At 39.7% G+C, this 21,747-nt stretch overlaps 1 protein-coding gene across 7 annotated transcripts in view; it reads left to right on the plus strand.

Annotated features, from left to right (window-relative positions):
• Positions 1 to 1,780: 1,780 nt before the first annotated feature.
• The window catches only part of ZMYM4 (zinc finger MYM-type containing 4), a 48,029-nt gene continuing 28,062 nt past the window's right edge, over positions 1,781 to 21,747 (plus strand). For 2 of the 7 annotated variants that reach the window (XM_033157685.1, XM_033157687.1), the window contains exon 1: positions 12,995 to 13,194. The gene's annotated coding sequence lies outside the window, so the exon portion shown is untranslated. Of the gene's footprint in view, positions 2,058 to 2,132; positions 2,156 to 12,994; positions 13,195 to 14,181; positions 14,299 to 20,134; positions 20,153 to 21,747 lie in introns of those variants that run through there. The other 5 variants (XM_033157683.1, XM_033157688.1, XM_033157684.1 and 2 more) reach the window with 5 other exon arrangements.

Below are 21,747 nucleotides of genomic sequence, written 5' to 3' on the forward strand. Positions count from 1 at the left end.
CCCCATCAGGTCAGGTATTTACCTTCCATTGCAGATCAACTTTGATATGGTGGGTGGGGCCACTCACCTGTCAATATCTGACATCCTACCGATATTAGGTGAGTGGTTCTGCCCATCTGTCAAAGTTGACTTTTGGGGACAGATGGAAGGGGATTGAATCACATGCAGTGGTGCCAGCTGATGGACAGGTGAGCAAGGTTTGAGGGAAATATGCTTGTGGACCAACTTGAACCCCCTGATGGGCCAGGTTTGGTCCATGGGCCAAAGCTTCCCTGCTTCTGATCTAAAAGTTGCTGCCAACTGTCCTAATCCCTTAGAGTCAGTTATGCAGTAGGTACAAAAAGAGATAGACAAGATGTCATAGCAACAATGTGCTATCTTCTGCCCTGATGGAGAAATTGGATCTTAAGTTTCTATCCTATGGACACTTACTTAGAAGTATCTGTAACGGTAAGTTCTGTGAATGTGTAAGGAGGGCATACTTCCAAATAAGTATGCATATGATTGGCCTGTTCTTTCTCCCCAGCATATTTCATTTATGTGTAAGGCATTTGAATTCTATGTTTAAATTTTAACGGCAGATTCCAACCCTAAGGAAACTAAAAACATAGCCAAGTTCCTTGTAATAGCCCTCAAAACTAGGCCATGATTATTAAAGGGAGATATGAGTTCTGAATCAAAATGGTCTATTTCTGATTGTTTTTGGATTTTATTACATTTTCATTTAAAAATTGTGCGCATGTATATGATTTCTCTCTCTCTGCTATGGCTGTCTTGCTAACCCTATAATGTATTTTATGTTTATGATCACCAGCATAGAATTTACCTTTTCCACAGCTGCCACATACTGGGTTGGTGTCGTCACTGCAGTTGGGATGATTTGGTTGAGCATGAGACTCTTAATCTCAATCTGAGGGTTGAGGGTTAATGGATCTGCTCTGAGCAAAATTTAGTTGAATATTGACCAATAACTTTTATTTTGCTTTTATTTTGTTAAATTTAGCCTTTGAAAGATAATGGATTTTGTAACTTCAATGTGTGGTATTTGTCTGATCAGTTAATGATGTGATCTTGTCAGTCATTTATCCATCCTTGAGTTGTCTTATTTTTCTTAATATTTTCTTAAAAATATTTCTATCCCACCTTTAAGGCAGCTTACACCATGACAGATTTAAAAATACAATTTCCAGCATTATTTTTAATTGGTGTTTGATAACGGTTTTCTACGTAAAATGGAACTATGTGACCACGCGATTGGCACCTGAGGTTTTTGAATCTTAGAATAAATTTAGCAGAACTATTTTTAAATAGTTTGAAATTTTTTTTTTACCAAAAAAGAAATCTGTGTCCAAAAATAATGGCTGTGGAAGAAACCATAGCATGAGCTACACCTTTGCACTTTGACGTGTGAACACTGAGGCATTGGGGACCTTATGTGCTGTGGAAATGAAGCACTGCTCCTTCTAAGGGTTCCTCAAGCAGCTCACCTCATATTTTAAACATTTTTTAACCTTTCTGCCTTTTGCACACGTTTTCTTATCATCCCTTTTGCTTGGTTTTGATCTATCTCAACTGCCCCCGACCCAAAATTGATGCGTGGCCCTTTAAGAGGGCGCCATTCCTGGACCCGTCCTAATTCCATTTCTCCCTACGAGCGAGCAGAGACCCCCCCAACGCACATGCGCGAAGGGGTGGGGAAAAGGAGAAGGGTGTAAAAAGGCAGGGCTTCAGGCCGGCAGGCGTGCGCGTGCGCTGGACGCATGCGCAGTGAAATTCTCCCCACCCCTCGCTGCTTGGGCAGGTCTTTGCAGCTTTAAGGGGCTCGCGGGGCCTGGAGGGTTGAGTCCGACCGTCGCCACAATTGTTGTTGTGTGTTTTTCTATTATTGTTATTACTATTATTATTTTGACGGAGAAGGACCCTCCCCTTCCGTGAGTTCCTGAGGGAGGCGCTTCTTACTCTCCGCCTTTGCTCGCCTCCTCACGGCCGCTGGATATTCATCCCTTGGAGCGCCCCCTGAGGTTACAGCGGCTGTCCCCAACCACCTCAGCCAGGGGGTGAGGAAAAAAAAACCAACTTCCCCTCCTCTCCTCTGAGGCAGTGCCCCCCCTCAATATGGCGGCGGCCAAAGAGGAGGGGCCAGGACCGCGCGCCACTGAGTGAACGGGCGGGGCTTAGTCTGCAGTGGGCGGGACCCAGGAGGAGTCAGATAAGGGCACCTGTTGGGGAGCCGGAAAGATAAATGTTGCCAAGGATGTTGGGGGGTGGGGGGGTGCCTGGTCTTAGAAATAGTGGGTGGGGGAGTCAAGTTGGTTGTACGGGGGAGTTAAGAGTTTGAAGTGGCTGTTGGAGTGATGGGACATCGTTTTTTTGGAGGGGGGGCTAAGAAATGTTGGGGAGTTAACTGGTCCATTGATGACTACAGTGAGTGGGAGATTGTGAGTTGAAAGATTAGGGTGTCAAGGGTGAATACAGTACTGTGGAAAGGGGATGGGTGGGTACTTTTTGAATCTTTGGAATATAAATGGGTGTCAAGGCTGGTAATGGTATATGTGTGTTGGGAGGGTGAGGGAAATCATGAATAAAGTATAATCAGTGGGTTAGGGAACTGGAGGATCTTGAGTATAAGGGTGAAAAAAATGAAATTTAGGCACCAAGATGGTGTTGTTTTCACTTTTCCTTTGTGACCCATAAATGAAATAGCCTTGAGAGCAAGCCTCTGTAATGTGTGACCTGAACACAGCCAACCTACTTACATTGAGACTTGCTGAATGCTTGACAACCATGGTTTCCCCAGGCTTTTAGATAGAAAAACAGAAGGTTTATCATGTATTTGGTGGTTTGCATTTAGTTTGATATGAAAGCTTATCAGCTGGGTCTGAAATGCTGTTATATTTATTACATTCTAAGTAAGAACTGGTGTTAAACACAGAGACCAAAAAACCCAAGGCCATTCATTCAAATGCTTAATAATCTGATGCTGGAGGCTACATATTTAAATGCTTTCTAAGGCCTGATCACAAAATATTATATGGAGGCTACTTGGAATTCAAATGTTTTCCAGTTTTGATTCAAAGCGATGGTTGCAGCTGTAATTGGTATTTCAGAAATTGCATGTATCTTTAAGTTTTATAGAGAAACTGAAAGAAAATGTCAAAATATGCATCTGGAAGAGTCAAACACAACTCTGATACACAACACTGGCAAATTAGCTTAAAATTGGTTTAGAAGAAAAAGAAAATTCAGTATTGGTCAAGGGCATCAGTATCATTGTTGTCAGTAGTAAAGTTATTCATAATTGTGAATCTTCTTAATCCAAAACTACTTGCTTCCTACAAAGTTGCTTTGGAAGATTGGTACCACCAATGAGTATAGAAAAAGATTATTTCCACAGTTCTCCAGTACCCACCCCCACAGACAGGATCCTAATTCATTTATTCATAAGTAAGTCTCATTCAGCAAAAGTCTTGCTTCTCCTGATCCTGGCTCTTCAGTTGGGATTTTTTGAGGGGCTGCATTCTGGTCATGGGCATTATGAACTGGCCTTTTGTTTAGCCTTTCACCTCAGTTTGCTATCCAGTTAGCTGTTTCCTGCTTGTGGCTTGAGCAGGCCTGTTGTTGGCTTATTCGTTTGTTTTGTTTTTTATTCAAATATTTGTACTTGTATCAAAATAATGAAAGTGTTGTACTTTATTGCTCTTGTACTTTATTTTATTTTTTTTAAATCCCAAAGTTCAGCTAAGGAGGAAGGAACTGTATAGTGGAGCATCTGTAGCATTGGGCCCAGGATATGCAGGAAAACTCATACAGAAAGATGGGATATCCCCAAACCCTGTCAGAAAACACTAGATGATATGGTTTGGCAATGATCACTGGATTCTCTGCAGCAAATGAAGAATAGTAATTGCAGAGAAATGGGATAATGTGCAAGCAACTCTATATCTTCTAGATGAGCAACCTGTTTTAAATTTTCCCTCTTGATGGTCAAGCTGCATGTTTTTTTTAACCAGAATTTTGCTGCAGCCTCACTTACGTTTTATGATGTCATGACATGGAATGGGTGGCATTTGCTATATAGAACAGATGGCATGCCTGCTGATGTGCATCTTGGATGAAGGAGAGGATGCTGGTTATGTCTGTGAGTTGCTTTTTTCCATGCAATTTCTGATGGGGCCATAATGGATTAGATCCTAACTTCTCTAACAAATGGAATAGAGTTCCATGAATGGGGCTTTCCTGATCCCACCCCCCCCCAGTCTGTTCCTGACTGTTGGGGACCCGTGGAAATGATGCAGAGGGCTGCAAACTGAAGGAGAACTCAGTGGAAATTTCATTCCCTAATAAAAGCAGAAAAACAACTTGTGGTAAAATTCTGTAGTGCCTAATCAGAAGTTGAGTTCAATGGCACTTACTTCAGATAAATGAGCAACCTTAGTATCCAAGTCAATATATTTACAGTCACATTTTGTGCATTTTTGATTGGAACTTAGTCCGACTGAATTATATTTATTCCCAGGTAACTGTTGTATTGCAGTCTAGTTGGGCTAACTTCTATTCTAGGAGGTTGAGTGCTGTGCAGAAGTCTTGCCTATCTACACAGCACCAAAAGTTTACTTAAATTTAAAAACACATTTAGATGTTTTGTACCACTAACTGTTGAATAACGTATCTTTTAATGCAGCACATAATAAATATTTTCCAGATGCAGTTTAATATTTTGTCAGCTGCCATGTATGTGTTCTCAAGACGGGAAAAAACTTACTTGATTGATTATTGGGATGATAGCATGCCTGGATAGAAGCAACTTCTTAAAATGGAAAAATTCTTTTAATTATTACAAATTTTGCTTGTGCCCCTTGGCTGTAGTTCTAACCACCTTACTGTGGGTATAAATTACAGTATAACTGCAACTTTTATGCATTATGTTTAGGATCTGGGTTGTAAATTCAAATGGATATTAATTGTGCAGGTTTATTTTTCTACTATAAATGAAGTTTCATAGTAGACTTGGTGAGAATTGAAATTCCTCTACAGTGGGATTGCATCTTATACACATTTTACTTACGCAGATTAAGCTTTATATTCTTGGCTTCAGCCTCTGGGTTTATGGGGGAAAGACTCCTCAAGTAGGGAACCAAGGAAAAAAGTTCCTCTTTTAAAAGGATGTCCTGTCATTTTTCTGCAAGGAACATCACTGTGCGGAGTGGAGAAGTGGCGGCATTATTGCAGTTGCTCTCCAGTCAAGAGGCTGTTCTGCTTGCTGACCCACTAGCAGTGAGTAAAGTGGTGTCAGAACCAACCCTGCAGTGAGCATTTAGAGCTAGGAGAAGAGGGAGGTGATTTTCCAGGGCCCCACCTGGGATGGAATGTGGTGATTCTGAGGAGTCCAAGGCTCTTGACTGTTTGCAATTTTGTGTACGTTCGCTCTGCCCAGAACCTATCCATCACGTAAGATGCAGTCTCACTGTATAGGGATTTAGGTTCCAGCTTTCAACCCATTTTCCCATGATTAATGGGGGTTTTCTGGGAAAATTAGAATTATATTTTTTCCATTGTCCTACACGCATTTAACTTGTGGGCATTCAGTTTTGTGAGTGCAGAAAAAAGTATTAGAAAGGGGGTGGGGTACCAGGAAAAATCATATTGGCAGACCCACCCGCCATTTAACCCAATGGGCTTTGACTATACACGGTTTTGGCTTTAGGCACAATCTGCGGAACATAACCTTTACCCTGCTTAAGTTGTGGGTTCCCTGTAACATGTTTGCTTGATTTCCATTTAGTATACAAATCTTTAAAAATATATTTGTTTTATAAGCAATATAAAGATCTGAAAAGTTTATCCCTGTAGCTAGTAAAAGTTGAGCATTGTAATGCAGTGAGTGGCTGGAAATATTTGAAGTTGGATTGTTTGGACAAACCATAAACTTAAAAGTTTAAACTAAGCACATTTTGTCCCAGTTCAAATGAAATAACAAACTGTATCCATGTTGGAGGAGGAGAGGTGATGGAGCAGGATATCAGTTTGAAGCTTGTTTATGTAGCACTTTTTATTAAATTTATACACCACTCTTCAAATACATTGTCAGGATGACTTAGAGTAGAAACTTCACAAACTTCATTCACTTAGTGCCAGATCATGGTTTGGCTGATCTTGGCACTAAGTGAATGAAGCATGTTCTTGGTGCTTCTCTCTCCCCTTGCACATCTAGATATCGCTTCTCATTTCTGAACTAACCCAGTGAAGTAGTGCTCATAAATTCATTCATTATTTTATTTGTATGCCACCTTTCCATAGTTAAAACAATGCTCAAGTTGGCTTACAACATGACAAGATTTAATTACTAACATAACAAAGTCATAAACAATAAATAAAACACACCAAAAAGTACACAACCAGATGGAAAAACTATTTCCACATAAATCATAAAATCTAAAACTAAGAATGCACCATTAATATCAATCACAATTTAAAATGACATAGATAAAAAATTTTTAAAAAACAAAACAAAAACTGAGCCCTCTCTGCCCAGCAGCAGCAGCAGCACTCCTTATGGAGCCTGTCATAAATGGCCAATTTGGTGAATCTTTGGGAGGGGGGGGAATCAGCTTCGTAGGTTTGTCAAAGCATGAGAATTGTGTCATCTTGTTTTCTGTCCCTGTCCTTAATTTATGTTGAAAAATTAAATTCTAGTTCCTTAAATAGGTTTTGGTGCCCAATTTGAAAGATGTTTTCCAAATCTGTTCTAGAAAGCTGTTGTCCTTCATCTGTAGACTTATCATTTTAATTATTCATCTGACAGTTAGTTGCTCTGTGAAGAATGAGATAATGAGGATTGTAAAGACTGTTACATGCTAAAAGCACCATAGAAATGAATAATTATGACAGTGATTGTTGTGGTGGTAATTCCTGTTTCACAATCTTTTATTTCTGCAAGTTTATTGTAGCCAGGGAATCCATTTCTTATGCTGGTAGTTTCGTATCTGGGACATGCTGTTGCAAGGGTACATAACTTTTTCAAGACCCAAGGACCACATCAGATTAGTTGTAGCCTTCCATCCTTAGCTGGAGAACCAGGGCCATATAAGGTATCTAGCTGACATAATTTGCACAGTGACCAAGTCCTATTTTATCAACTAAGTGCTCTCGCCAGCTAGAGTGGTCAAGAGGCTGGTCAACCCATATGCTCAAAATAATAATTTTAGCTGCTTAAAATCTAGAACTGGAGTGGGCCAAGAAATTTAAAAAGTTTGAAAACATAATAAATGCTGATGTCTTATCACCCAGCTGAGTGGTGAGAGTTAATGTTTTCAAAGTGCAAATGTGAGAGCTCACAATATATCTGAGAAGTGAAAGGCAAAAGATCCAATGGGAACTGGGAGTCATTCAGAAGTGCTTGGGTATTGTTCTTTACAGTGAAAATGTACAGGTGAAACTCGAAAAATTAGAATATCGTGGAAAAGTCCATTTATGTAAGCAATTGTTTTCATTAGTTACTGGAGTTTAATATATGAGATAGACTCATGACATGCAAAGCGAGATATGTCAAGCCTTTGCTTGTTATAATTGTGATGATTATGGCGTACAGCTGATGAAAACCCCAAAGTTGAAATTGTTATTTTGGGGTTCTCATCAGCTGTATGCCATAATCATCGCAATTATAACAAATAAAGGCTTGACATATCTCGGTTTGCATGTCACGAGTCTATCGCATATATTAGTTTCACCTTTTAAGTTGAATTACTGAAAGAAATGAACCTTTCCACAATATTCTAATTTTTCGAGTTTCACCTGTAGGTGTCATTTGAATATCTGGCTGCACAGAACATTTAGGCTGCAGTACCATACCCATTTAGCTGTGAGTATGTCCCACTGAACTTAATGGAGCTTACGTAGAAGTAGACTTGTTCTTAGAAGTGCTCTGTTAATGTACATAATCTCTAATAGGAACCAGTGTGGTGTAGTGGTTAGAGCATCTGACTAGGACCCCTCTCAGCCGTGATGCTCACTGGGTGACCTTGGGTCAATCACTGCCTCTTAGCCTATCCTACCTCACAGGGTTTTTGTGGGAACTAAATGAGGAGGGGGAGAACCATGTACACCGCCTTGAGCTCTTTGGAGAAAAAGGTGGGATATAATTGCAAATAACAACAACTGAGTAGCCTATCATTGCTCTGCAGGTTCCTTCCTTCTCCCCATGATAGCAAAATAGTATAAAGGTAAAGGTAAATGGACCCCTGACCACTAGGTCCAGTTGTGGACGACTCTGGGGTTGCGGCGCTCATCTCCCTTTATTGGCTGAAGGAGCCGGCGTACAGCTTATGTAATTGTCATTTTTATTCACTGTGGAAACTTGTGGAAATTTTCTTTATTCAAACATTTCATACAAGTTGCAGAATTTTATTAATTGCTGAATGCTTGTGCAGATATCACTGTATAATGTTTGTTTATTGGGCAGTGTATATACCGGTATTAGTGGGTTGTCTCAAGAAAACTGAAACAGAAAAGTATTCAATTCCCTAAATGGATTGATATCTAATTTAGCCTGTTTGTCTGGTAAATGAAGGTAGTAAAGTGTGCTTTTACATGCTGTGTAAATATCTGATTTCTTCCCTAATACCCAGAAGAAAAAGAAATGAAGGCACTGGAAGATTAACTGTTGTATCTAGTAATCTAGCTGTGTTCTTCTGTTTATGGACAAATGGTTAGCCTAGCTGAGGCTTCCACTAACTGAAAAGGAGTAGAGGAATGTTTTGCCAATTCTGCCTTCTCCCCTCCCACAAAGCTCTATACCAGGGGTCAGCAAACTTTTTCAGCATGGGGCTGGTCCACTGTCCCTCAGACCTTGGGGGGGGGGCGGACTATATTTTGGAAAAAAAAATGAACAAATTCCTATGCCCCACAAATAACCCAGAGATGCATTTATATAAAAGGACACATTCTACTCATGTAAAAACATGCTGATTCCCGGACTGTCCGCAGGCTGGATTTAGAAGGGGATTGGGTCGTATCCGGCCCCCGGGCATAAGTTTGGGGACCCCTGCTCTATACCAACTTCCACATTGTTCTGAAGATTCCCCCAACCCCTTGGAACACTTTTTCAGAGGACTGTATGGGAAAAGATGAATTGGCAAAAAATTATTCCCCTTCTGTTCCATTTGTGAAGATGTCCCTTGGGTCAAATAACCATGCAGGAACAGGAGGTGAAATTGAATCCAACCCATTGCTTTTTGCCTGCCCTGAGTTGTGTGCCCATTTGCTTCCTAGGGATAGTTACCAGGAAAAAAAAACTAACTACAACTTTGATTTTTTTATTTGTCTAATTTTGTATCCATACCAGTTGCTCAGCTTCATTTCTGTTTTGTTCATTCAATATGTTGTTCTGAAATGGTTCATTTCTAAACAGTAGGAAATGTTCCACTGCACATCATTGCAAATATACATAGCACTCCCTATGCTTAGCCTAAAAAGCAACTGCTGCATATGCAAGTCTCTGTCTTTTAAAGCAGTAGACATACACTATTACAGAACTGGGTAACCACAACTGCCCCAGTGCAAGCACAGGCACTGCACCATGGATAGCGTGGCAGTGGAGGTTGGAAACAAGAGGGTGGGCAACAGCAGGAAGCTATTTATTTATTTTAAATAATTATAACCAAAGTGGCAGTGAAGTAGTTTATAATAAGCTATTACTGTCGTTATGATTTTTAGACTTCTTAATTGTTTGTTACTCAAAGGTCTGCAAGCAACTTAAAACAGTTTAAAAACATAAATATACTGTAAATGCATTTTAGCATAAAAATAAAAACAACTGTAACAGCCACAGGAAACTTCTGCAGCACATACGCATCATAACTTTATCATCTTTGTCTTGTCAAAAGCCAGGGTGGGGGTGGTCTTTTCCTGGTATGCTGAAAGCAGCACAAGCAGGATTTTTTTTTTAAGTAGCAATTTATTTCAGCCAATAATAATTATGGTTTTTCAGTGTGGACTTGCAATCCATTCAGGTGTAAAGTTCATTAAAAATAAATTGCTTTGCTGCTGGCAAAACCTCCAAAAGGTCCCTTTGCCTGTTGAATGATATAAATCTTACTTATGTATGCAAGTACCTAGCTTTATTTTTCCATGATAGATGACTGGCAGTTAGTTGTATACGTGAACTGATGGTTCTTGACCATAGGAAGCTGCCTTATATCTGTGTGATAACCAGCTTCATATAACCAACATGCTTATTGTAATGAAGCAGTTAAGACCATAGAGTATGCTGTCCTGCCAGGCATAGCTCACCATGGGAGGGACTAGGCCATTAAGCCTTTGTTCCCCTCCAGTCAATGCGGAAAAACTCAGCGTGTGAAGAGGTCTGAGCTGTTTGCTGCAGCTCTGACCTCATGGCTCTTAGAAGCCACTCTTGAATTCCTATAAGAACTTCTACCACTGTAACTATCCTGGGCTTTACTACTTGTGCAACTGTCTGAATGCTTGGTGGCATCACCAAGTAATGCTAGGAAATACTCGTTTGAAATCTTGGAGAGCTGCTACCAGTTGGTGTTCTCATCCACACATCATTTTAAGCCATGATTTACCATTCATAGTGCTCTGTTGTGGTCCAGTGCTGGAATCCACAGGGAAAATGGCAAGCATAGGGATGCAGCAAGGCTAGTTAAAGGTTGCTGGACCATGGACAGCTTCAGGTGAGCTACTTGCTCCAACAAAGTTTTGGATCAGACTGAGGCATTTATGCCTCTGTCTTCATGTTGCCTTCTCCACGCTCCATCCCCTTGAGATAATTTAAGAGCCTTAGCAGATTGACCCTCTCACCCGCATATCATAGAATTGGGTCTCTCTAGTCCAACTTCCTGCAATGCAGGAATTTCAACTGGTCCTTCATGGGTAGTCCTTAATTCTGTAGCCTCCCTCCCTAAACTGATGATATGCAATGCAAAGCATTTGGTTCTTCTAGCTCAGTTGAATGTGTTTGCAGGGGTCCAGGCGCTGGTTTTACAGACCTTTGGCCCTCCAGATGTTTTGGACTACAATTCCCATCATCCCTGACCACTGGTCCTGTTAGCTAGAGATCATGGGAGTTGTAGGCCAAAACATCTGGAGGGCCACAGGTTGGGGATGCCTGGTGTTGACTGAATTGGATGAACCAATTGTCTGATGTGCTATAAGACAATTTCCACAACTCCTGTGGTCTTGGCTAATATTTTTGTGTCTAATTCTGTGGGGTGCAATGAGCATGACTGGAGGAAGTGAAATAAAAAATTAGCAATAAAATAACAAAAGTATTAAATACATAAAAGTGTTTGTTGGCACAGGAAATCCCCTAGTCTTCCTACTTCTCAAATGTTGATTGTAATCCACCCTTGTAATTACATTATATGACTCAGTGACTTGTGGGGTGGGGGCAGGAAAGCACTCCAATAGAATAGAATAGAATAGAATAGAATCATTTATACTAATTTTTATTGAATTTATTGATTGCTTTTTTACCAAGGTAACAGAAAGTGGCTTACAGTATTTTATTATTGGCATTTATTGGCCCAAGCTGGCTTACAATATATAAACAAACACATTCAAACAGCCACAAAAAAATCTAAAAGTCTGTGCTATTTTTAAAAGGAAAGATTAAAATATCCCACCCACTTAAGGAGGTCACAAATAAGTAAGAGCCAAAGGCCTGGCAAACAAGAAATGTATTTGCCTGGCACCTAAAGCTACGAAATGATGGCACCAGGCAAGCCCCCCCTGGAATGAACATTCCATAAGTAGAGAGCCTCCACTGAAAAGGCTTGTTCTCATGTTGCCACACTCCAGACCTACCAAGGAGGGTGGACATGAAGGAGGGGGTCTACCAAGGAGCAAAGTGGGCTTTATGAAGTGGTGGAGGGATCTCTAGGGTGATAGTGTCGGCCATTTGTATATTCCACAGGAGGACCAGGTGAGCCATTTGTATATTCCACAGGTGGACCAGGGCTTCTGGAAGCCAGTTGTATCCATTAGCCTCCAGTGGCAGATCATCCTAATAGGTCCCCTGCCTCTGCAAAGCTGAAAAGGTGTTGAAAGCCTAGATCTCAACAGGAAATGATCCAACCATGCCAAGGGACTGGTGTTAATACCCCCCATTTTCAGACCCCCCTCTAATTGAAAACTTAGTTATCGGTGGTGCTTCTTATACAGCATAGCCAAACTGCTCCAGCCAATGAATAATGTATCAGGAAGCCTAGGGGCAGACTGCAGAAGTCCAAAAAGCTTTAGGGGGAAAGCTGCTAAGGTGCTGATGGTGGGAAAGAGAAAACAGCCTAATGAGAACTGAGCATATGCAGTGAGCAAAATATGTCTGGCTGGAAACCTGAACAGAAGCATTCCACACTGCAATGTTTTTTGCAGGTCCCACTTTAATGTCTGTTTATTTGGTATTCATATAGAACATGTTTAATGGGAGAAATTCTGAAAGTAGCTTTTCCCCATGACATCTGATCTAAATAGATTTGTAAAATATTTGCCCAAACTTGATAGCTGCTGTTAGTCGTATGCAGAGTAGACCAACTAAAATCAATGGGCTTACATCATTTTCATTGGTTGTACTTGGTTATCACTCACTGTCATTAATCACATCATCCTATACTTGAAATCAGTAAAATTTAGATAAACATTCAAAATGCCATTTTCAGTCATTACGCTTAAAATAATTTATTTGCTGTTTCAGTGTTCCTTTATTTTAAACTAGGGAGCAATACATGGGGAAATGGCTTTTAATTCTTTTTAATGAATGCTGCAAGTTAGGTTCTTGTTTTGAGCAGAGTTTTACATTTGCCATGTTTCTCAACATACTTCTATCTCAACATGCAGGGAATGTTGTTTGAAAATAAACCCTGAAGAACATGTGACTGTGCAACTTGATTGAGAAAGGATAGGATGAACATAATAGCCATTCTCCCCTTGCAGTCTCAATGCCAGACATTAGACACAGGCGGCTGCAACAGCTGACACTGCTAGGGGGCTCTACAGTTCCGGCGAAGCTCTTCTGAGTTCACAACTCATGCAAGCTCTCTCCTTAGCTGCTCTCTATGGCTCTTCTGACCTCTAGGGGTTCACTTCCTGTTGGAAGTGCTTCTTTTCCTGCAGCAGGTATATGCAGCAGGCTGGCTCTTTGTTACCCACTGCACTCCTCTCTCCCTAGATGCTTCGAAGGTAGGAATCAATTAATTGTTTTTATGATTCTGCAAACACAACCCTGGGAAGGGCTTGAAGATGGAATGTCCACTGTATTTTCCCAGACCTGGGAGGGGCAGTGGGATTCACTTGCTAGTTGAACACCTCCCCCCCCTCCATCAGTGTTTCTGACTATTTAATCTTACTTGGCCAGGGCTCAAGAATATCTGACTTTTGTGTGCTATTACAAAAAAAATCTATTACACTCCCAGGAATGCTATACTTGGAGGCATTCTGTACAAAAGTTGATTATTATTTTTTAAAGTTACATTTCTATAGTTTTTCTCTGTCCTCCCCCCAGTAAATTAACCTTGTAGTACAATGAGCAGAAAGAAATCCAGGAAGGCATAGTATTATTTCAAGCATCTAAGAACTTGTAATTGTGGTGGAAGTTGATAACAACTGGATGATGATGTTATTAAAAATAAAGTTGAACCATGTCAGTTTTTCATAATGAACTCAAACAGAAAGCTTGTTTGCTCATATTTATAGAAAATTTAATTGAATATGTGATGTCTTGAGATTGTAGTAATGTTTTTCAGTTAGTTGTAAAATTGAAATGCTGTCAAATCTTTTGGGGCTCAAAGTAGGTAGTGTTTAAAACTAGCAGAAAATAATATAATGAAATAGTATATTGTATTGAAAAATTTCAATAATGTGGCTGCTTACTAATAATATTCTTAGTATTTATATATTGCTCTTTCCAAGTATAGATCCCATTATCCTTAGGATTATTTTTAGGTTTCAAAAAATTATTTACTGTTCCCCAATTTGAGAACTCTTTGCATTCCTCCAGAATTCTATAAAATCAGTCGAAAAGCCCTGTAAGGTAGGCCATTATAATTTCCCACATACTGCAGATGGGGATTAAAGAACAAATAAGAGTGGTTTGCTAGTGACATGATGGTTGAGGTAAATTAAATCCAGTGTTTCACACACAAAACTTCTTCTTTTCTTTCCTGCCAGACAACGGTAGCCACCTGACTTAACCATCAGTTTTCAAAGAGTCTTATCCTAGCCATAGAAAATGATCAAGCCTGGGCTTGGAGAAACATTTGGGGAGCGAATTCCCATCGTTGTGAGGTAACTGCCAATAGTACATTGTTGAGAGCCCTTGTCGTGTGGATATGGTACCCGATTTTTTTAAATAAAGGGGTAGATATGAATGGCTTTTGTGGGCTGTTTTGGAGTGAAACTGACTTTATTTTGTTATTGTCTTACATTGCTAATCCCATCTTTCATTGTGGAACCCATGGTTTTAAAGACTAGCATTGCATATTGTGCTCAGAAGACAAAGGAAAACTGGAGCAGTGGTATTACTGCTACCGGTGACCCAGCCCACTTAAGGAAACATGCCACTCCATTTTGCCCTGGCTTAATATAAACAGTATTTCTAGGACAGGCTTCCTCAAACTCGGCCCTCCAGATGTTTTTGGCCTACAACACCCATGATCCCTAGCTAGCAGGACCAGTGGTCAGGGATGATGGGAATTGTAGTCTCAAAACATCTGGAGGGCCGAGGTTGAAGAAGCCTGTTCTAGGACATTATTATTATTTGTGTTCTTGTGGGCTGTGGCCAGTTTAATGGAACACCCTTTAACTCTGTAGTAGTAACAATATTACATTTAGCAATCCTAATAATGCTTCAGCATTTTTGAAGAGATCAAAGATGTACATACCCAGTAATCATTTCAGATTTCAAGGCCAGTTGTTCTCTTGTATTTTAAGTTTGCCAGGGTATTTCTCCTGTGATGGTGATTGCTAGTTGTTTTGTGGGAAGGGGATTCAAGTTTTACACTAGAGCCTGGATTTCATGCATTGTGTAAATTATAGCAGGTAACTTAATGCTACATCCATCCCCATCCTAGCTTCTCTCATGCGTCTCTTTCTTCTTCTGAAATTAAATTTACACATGCATGCTCACATTCACCCCCTTTCTTCAGTCCCCTCTGATTTTTTCCCCATCTCCATTGTCGAAAGATAGGGCTAAAACAGACATGATGTGGAAAATATGTGATCGGACCTCTGCACTTTTTATCACACTCAAAAGCAAGTGTGAGGGGCTCCTATTTCAGTTGCAGTTATGGTGCTGGGGGAGGAATTGAGTCCTGTACCGGAATGCTGCATAAATAGGTCTCAAAAGCTGTTTTTCACCTTGTAGCAATAAAGATCTTCCCTTCTCCCCAAGCTCTGAAGCCCACTGGGTGACCTTGGGTCAGTCACTATCATTCGGTCATAGGATGGTTGAGAGGATAAAATGGGAGGAAAATCTTGTACACCACCCTGAACTTCTTGGAGGAAGGGTAGGATAAAAGTGATATGATTTCTTTTTAAGTCACATGCAGCAGCAGCAAACACAACAACAACAACAACAACAACAACAACAACAACAACAACAACAACAACAATTTATTACTAGCTTTTTATCCTAAGATCACAGCAATTTAAGATACAGCATTGAAAACTTTAAAAAGCCAATTATAATCCCAGTAATAGGATGACGGTTGTAGTCTAAAACACATGGAGGGCACCAGGTTGTTGGAGGCTGTGCTACACCACTTTGTGCAACTGAGTTTATATTAATCAAAAAATCTTTGAGACAGAAAATCAAGATGTGTTTACATAGCAAGAGAGATGGCTAATGGCCATTGACTTTGCACATGATAGGACATTGAAAAGATGAGAGGGAAGGGGAAAAGAAAGGGGACCTTGGGAAACATGGATGGGAGATTGCAGCTGCAGAAACTATAAACTCTAGTACAATTCTGGACATGATTGTGGAGCCGCCTCTCAATGGTGAAATTATTTTGTTTTCTGCTGCCTGAAGTTCAGGTGCATGTGGTTGTCAATTATTGGCCCTGGTTGCTACGGTGTGAAGATGACTCCTAGAACTAGACCAGATTTGTCTGTGCCTGCTGACTGAACATAATGAAGTTTAAAGCCATCTTCTTTTTTATGGTAGCAGTAGTAGTAAATCAGACACGATGGGGTTACTGGTTTAAAATAAGATTATTGTTAAGATCTTCTGGACCAAACTTTCTGCACATGCCTTATGTAGCACTGTGAATTGCATTTCATTCTGCCACATGCAGCCTTTGTAGTGAAGTACAGAGTTTATATTGTGAATGAAATTACACATATTGCTAAGAAATACCAATTATATTCAAAAATTAATAATTCTAAAACAAAATACTTTAATTTTCCTTTATTTGCACTTTTCTAAATGTATATTAAATTAATTGTTTCTTTCAAGAAGCAGATGTTGCTGGAACTATTTTATTTGCATCCCAATATTCATTCGTTTGTTTTATTTGCATGCTGCTTTTCCACACACAAAATCATGCTCAAAGCAGCTTACAACAGAGAAAACAGGAATATATTTCAAGCAAACACTACAAAACAATTTCATAATAACACAGCAAAGCAATGACATAGTAACAATTTCATAATGACATAGCACAACAATAGCAAATATAATAACATACAAAAAGCCACATTTCAAGATTACTTAAACATGCAGCACCCAACAGCAAAAGTAACAACTATGTCATATTGGGTTCATGTATATACTGGTGTTGGGAATTTTGGTCCTCAGTTCTTAATTTACTTCGTGTTATATCATTGTTAAAAATTATGGTGCAAACTCAGATTCTATGAATCCAGGAGGAAGGATGTTGGGAACTGTCATTCAGTAGTAATAATCTGTATCAATTTTCACAGTAATTTTTTACCCCACAAGTGTAAAAAATTACTGTTAGTGTTGGGGGATAATTTTGTATATCATAAAACTACATTGTTAACCTTGGCAGACAAGCTAGGAGCTTGATTACCCTTGGTAGAGAAATCAACTCTCCTCTTTGCCATTGACGCCTACTCAGTATGAAACCCACACATGCATGGGCTTATTTTAGGTGAGATATAGGCTGGATGGGTTTGAAATGCTTAGTGTTGAAGCAAACTGCTTTGTGTCTTATTCTGCTCTGATGTTCTTTTGTTTTTTTAGCAGCTTCTTGAGTTTATTGTTACTTTTTTGACTGAAATGTACTGTGGTGTATGACAAGGATGATTTTAAGGCCCAACCATAATTCAGAATATACTGCAACTGTTTTAGAGATATGCTAAATATGACTAAGTGTGCTTCCTCAGTAGAATCAACACTAAATATTTTAACCAGACTTGAATATTATTCTTTTAGCATCTGGAGTAAAATACAAAGAAGAAAAAATGCCATCGAAGCAACAAAGAAAGTGACAGAAGAGACGTAGATACTACCTCCTTAAAAAGCTAAAAGGGGTGAGGAGAAATATTGCAGGGACCACACTTAAATCATCACATAATAAACATAACAAACACAGCCAAAAATTAAAAATTAGGTTAACGTTGCTAAAAGAAATAGGACAAAATGTGTCCTGAGGGGAAATATGGTGTGGTCTACAAAGCATCTATGATCAAAAGACAAAAAAGGGACAAGGGAGGGGGAGCAGGGAGATAGATTTTAAAGCTTTTCTTTTCTTTAAAAATGCCTCATACTTTGTACCCCTTACTACAGTATAGCTGTAGTATATATATATATATATATATATATATATATATATATATATATATATGGAATTCTTTTGGATCTCTAAAATCAGTCACAACAAAATCTCAAATAAGGTTATATCTAAAACAGTTTGTTACTCATACAGACAATTTAGCAGTGCAGATTAGGCAAGAGACGGATAAATTTTAGGTAGGCATTCCGAAAGACTAAAACAACTGTAAACTAGAGACATTATTTATCAGAGTTTTTATATACTGCCCACTCACATAAAATATCACAGTAATATATGCAGATACTCTAACACATAAAATGCCATAAAACCATACAAAAGAAATACAAGAATTTCTCATCTTAAAGAAGAAATTAAACAGTCCTTTATAGTGATTACTGTTATCACTGTAAATTATTTTTATGAATCATGTTCTCAGTAACAAAAACAGAAGTAGCTTTACTAAAAAACGGAATCCAGATGAGCTCATGTATTATCACTCAAAATACAGGAAATGATTTGTGTACAGAAATATAGTTTGTACTTTATTGTGCAAAAGGCCACAAAACTCCATGATGATTCTGAGCTGGCTCGCACATAATGCTAAGCCAGACTGTGTTTAGCATGAATGCATGTGCATGCAGGCTCCCGGAGAGGAGATTGTGAGCACTTTGCTCCTCCTCTGGTCCTGCTGCTGCTCTGCTGTGAGCTAAGCTATGGTTTGGCTTAGCAGGTCCAAACTTGGGCTCCTGGTTCGCCTCATGATTGTGATCACTCAGGCACACTTAGACATGTGCACTAAGACATAGTCTGGCTTAACATTACATGTGAACCATCTTAGGTGATTTGGTTAAATATAGTTGATGAAAAATAAATAAAATGCTTGGTTCTGTTCATGATTGTAGAACTGAAAAATTGAAAAAGGAAGAGACGAGTCAGTGCTATCACCGAGTTCAGTGTAATGATCATTTGTCCGCAGACAGCTTCTGGGTCATGTGGCCGGCATGACTAGGCCGCTTCTGGTGAACCAGAGTAGCGCATGGAAATGCCATTTACCTTCCTGCCGGAGCAATACCTATTTATCTACTTGCACTTTTACATGCTTTCGAACTGCTAGGTTGGCAGGAGCAGGGACCGAGCAACGGGAGCCCACCCCGTTACAACACTATAATTCAAGCAAATTTGGAAAGTATAATGCTCACAATGTGTTGTACCAAATGTGTTGTACCAGAGACAAAATTGAACTGTAGAGCAGGGGTCGGCAGCCTAAGGCCCATGGGTCACAAGCGGCCCATGGGAGTTGTTTACCCCCGCTGCTCGCTCGGTTGGTTCCTGTGCGCCGCACTAAACCGGTGTGGAGCACAGTGGGGAACCACCTTCTGTGATGCTGGCCGGCTTCCCATTCACTGCAGGAAGTTCCTGCAGCCAATGGGAAGCTGCGTACGCCTCCTCCGCGCTGGAAGGAGAGCCGGAAATAGCGTTTGCGCATGTGTGCGCGTGCACACACTCTGGCCCACCGCGGCATCTGCAGGACCGTGAACCAGCCCAAGCCACAAAAACTTTGCCGACCCCTGCTGTAGAGCAAGGGGATGGAGCAACTTCCCTATGAAGATGGGTTACATTTGTAGCTTTTTAACTAAAGAAAATAGGTGAGGGTGGGGACACAATTGAGTTGTATGAGAATGTGCGTGGATAGTGGATAGGGAAATGTTCTTCTTCTCATAATGCCAGAACCAACTTCATCTAGTGAAGCTGAATATCAAAAGATTCCAGTTAGACAAAAGCAAACTTGTTCACACATTGCATAAACTCCTGAATTCATTTTCACTTAAGGTAGTGACAGTCCCCAACTTGGATTGCATTAAAAGAGAATTAGACAAATTCATGGAGGAGAATGCTATGAGTGGCTACTAGCCACAATGGCTATGTCCTACTTTCACTGTTGGAGGCAGTACATCTCTGAATTCCTGTTGCAGGATGTCATGAGTGAGGAGAGTCCTATTGCATCCCTGTCCTGCTTATGGCCTTCCCTTAGGTATCTGGTTGGCTAATATGAAAACAATTTGGTCCAGATGGGCCTTTTGCCTGATCCAGCAAGGCTCTTCTTATACTCAGTACAGCATTGGTAGTGTGATTATCCCGTAAGCTGTTTTATGCTGCCAGTGGAGCACATGGATGAAGTATTGAAAGTTAGGTCTTGACACTGCTGCCTTTCTACAGAGCCTTATCAAGCCTTCACTACTTTTAATCATAGATGAAATTAGCATTGTGTCTAATATGTTTGCTTTTATCCATCTACAATTACAAGAAATTGGCCTGGTTCCCCTAAATTTCTGATACTGCATCTGAATGCACCTGCTCTTCCTGAAAGATTTTTGACAGCTGAAAGTCTGACAAACCCCAAGGTATTACAAAGATTTAATCTCCTTATTACTGACCGCTGTACGCTTAGAAGTTGCTCAAAACTGGAAAGCCCCAGATGGGCCCTCCAAAGAGAGATGGTGGTCAAGAATATGGGATATTGCCCTTTCAGAACACTCTAGTTACCATCATGCAGTGATTAAGGGTTTGGCAAAACATGATAACTTTTAACATCTGGTTTCTGTTTATAAGCTTTATTAATACATATAATGCTGGTTATTGTTACCCAGTGACTAATGGTTTATGTTGGAATGGATATTTTATGTTCATCTCGTTATGGTGGATGTCTCACAGTGTTAAGTTTCAATACATCACACCCTTGCTGTAATTGTAAATCTGCTGGCTGCTAAACCTCTGTAACCTGTTATACTGTTTACATTAAAATCAATAAAACTAAATACAAATACAAAAAAGAATGTCCATATATGGCCTACAGTTTTATCATGGTTTGTTTTCTGGCAACAAACCAGCATGAGAAACCATGGCTTGTTTAAACTATGGTTTAATGCTCTGTCTGAATCCACTGGTCTTGTTTAACTGTTGTTTGTTAGGACACCCCACCCCATATGCTTGCTAAGCTACAGAGACATCAGCAGCTGGAAAACAAAGCAATCTCTGGGGAAACAAGCCATAAATGGTTTACTTATCTGTGAGATCTATTTCCTGAAGAAACCATGATTGGTTTCCCCAGCTATGGCTTCGCTTGAATGTGAACTTAGCCATTATAATGATGACCAATAATGTTTTATTGGATAGTATCATTTTTGGAGACATGCTGCAAAAGAGCAATCCTTTCTTTCGAACATTAACAAGTGGAGTCAGAACGCAAGTGACTTCAGTATCTGATGTTTCTTCATCTGTGATTGAAGAATTAACAATGTCTGTCAGACAGAGTGAAGATGAATGAGTATGTTAGGCTGTTGGATAGGTACATGAGTGTAGGTAAATCAACTTTGGAATACAAAGTAGAATCTGACCAGAGATTTGATTTTTGTACAGACATATAAAGAGAAGAGGAGATAATCTTTGTCTTATTACCGGTAATAAATGAAGTTCCTTTTACTCAGTGTTAATGACAACTTTGAAGGAATGTGGTCAATTCAATCAAATGATATTAAGTAGAGGCAAAAAATAAACAGTTAAAAAAGCAGCAATAGATGCTTTACAGTACTAATATTTCACAATATAACTTTGGGGAAAAAATGAATCAGAAATTAATGTTAATTGGAAGATGACGTTCCTAGAACTGTAGATTTAGAGACTGTTCTCAAAGTGTACATAAATGCCTATGTTATGTTCAGGAGAAATTGACACACTGAAAGAAGATAAGGTAACAGTGCTAAGGGGGACACTGCAGGTTTGAAATATAAAAACCAAAACGTGAGTGTATATTCCCTGACAAATATGACAGAGTATTTCCTGACTAATGGCATCTGTTAAAAGCAGACAGAGCAGAGAATAGTCAAATTTTAAAATACCACAAGAAAAATTATATGCAGGATTGAATTTATCCTTAATGAGAGAAACACATGTTATGAGGAAACAGTTTCCTCTCGCAATGTCAAATTTTGATCATGTT

Source organism: Lacerta agilis, chromosome 8, assembly GCF_009819535.1.
Source record: "Lacerta agilis isolate rLacAgi1 chromosome 8, rLacAgi1.pri, whole genome shotgun sequence".
Taxonomy (NCBI): Eukaryota; Metazoa; Chordata; class Lepidosauria; order Squamata; family Lacertidae; genus Lacerta; species Lacerta agilis.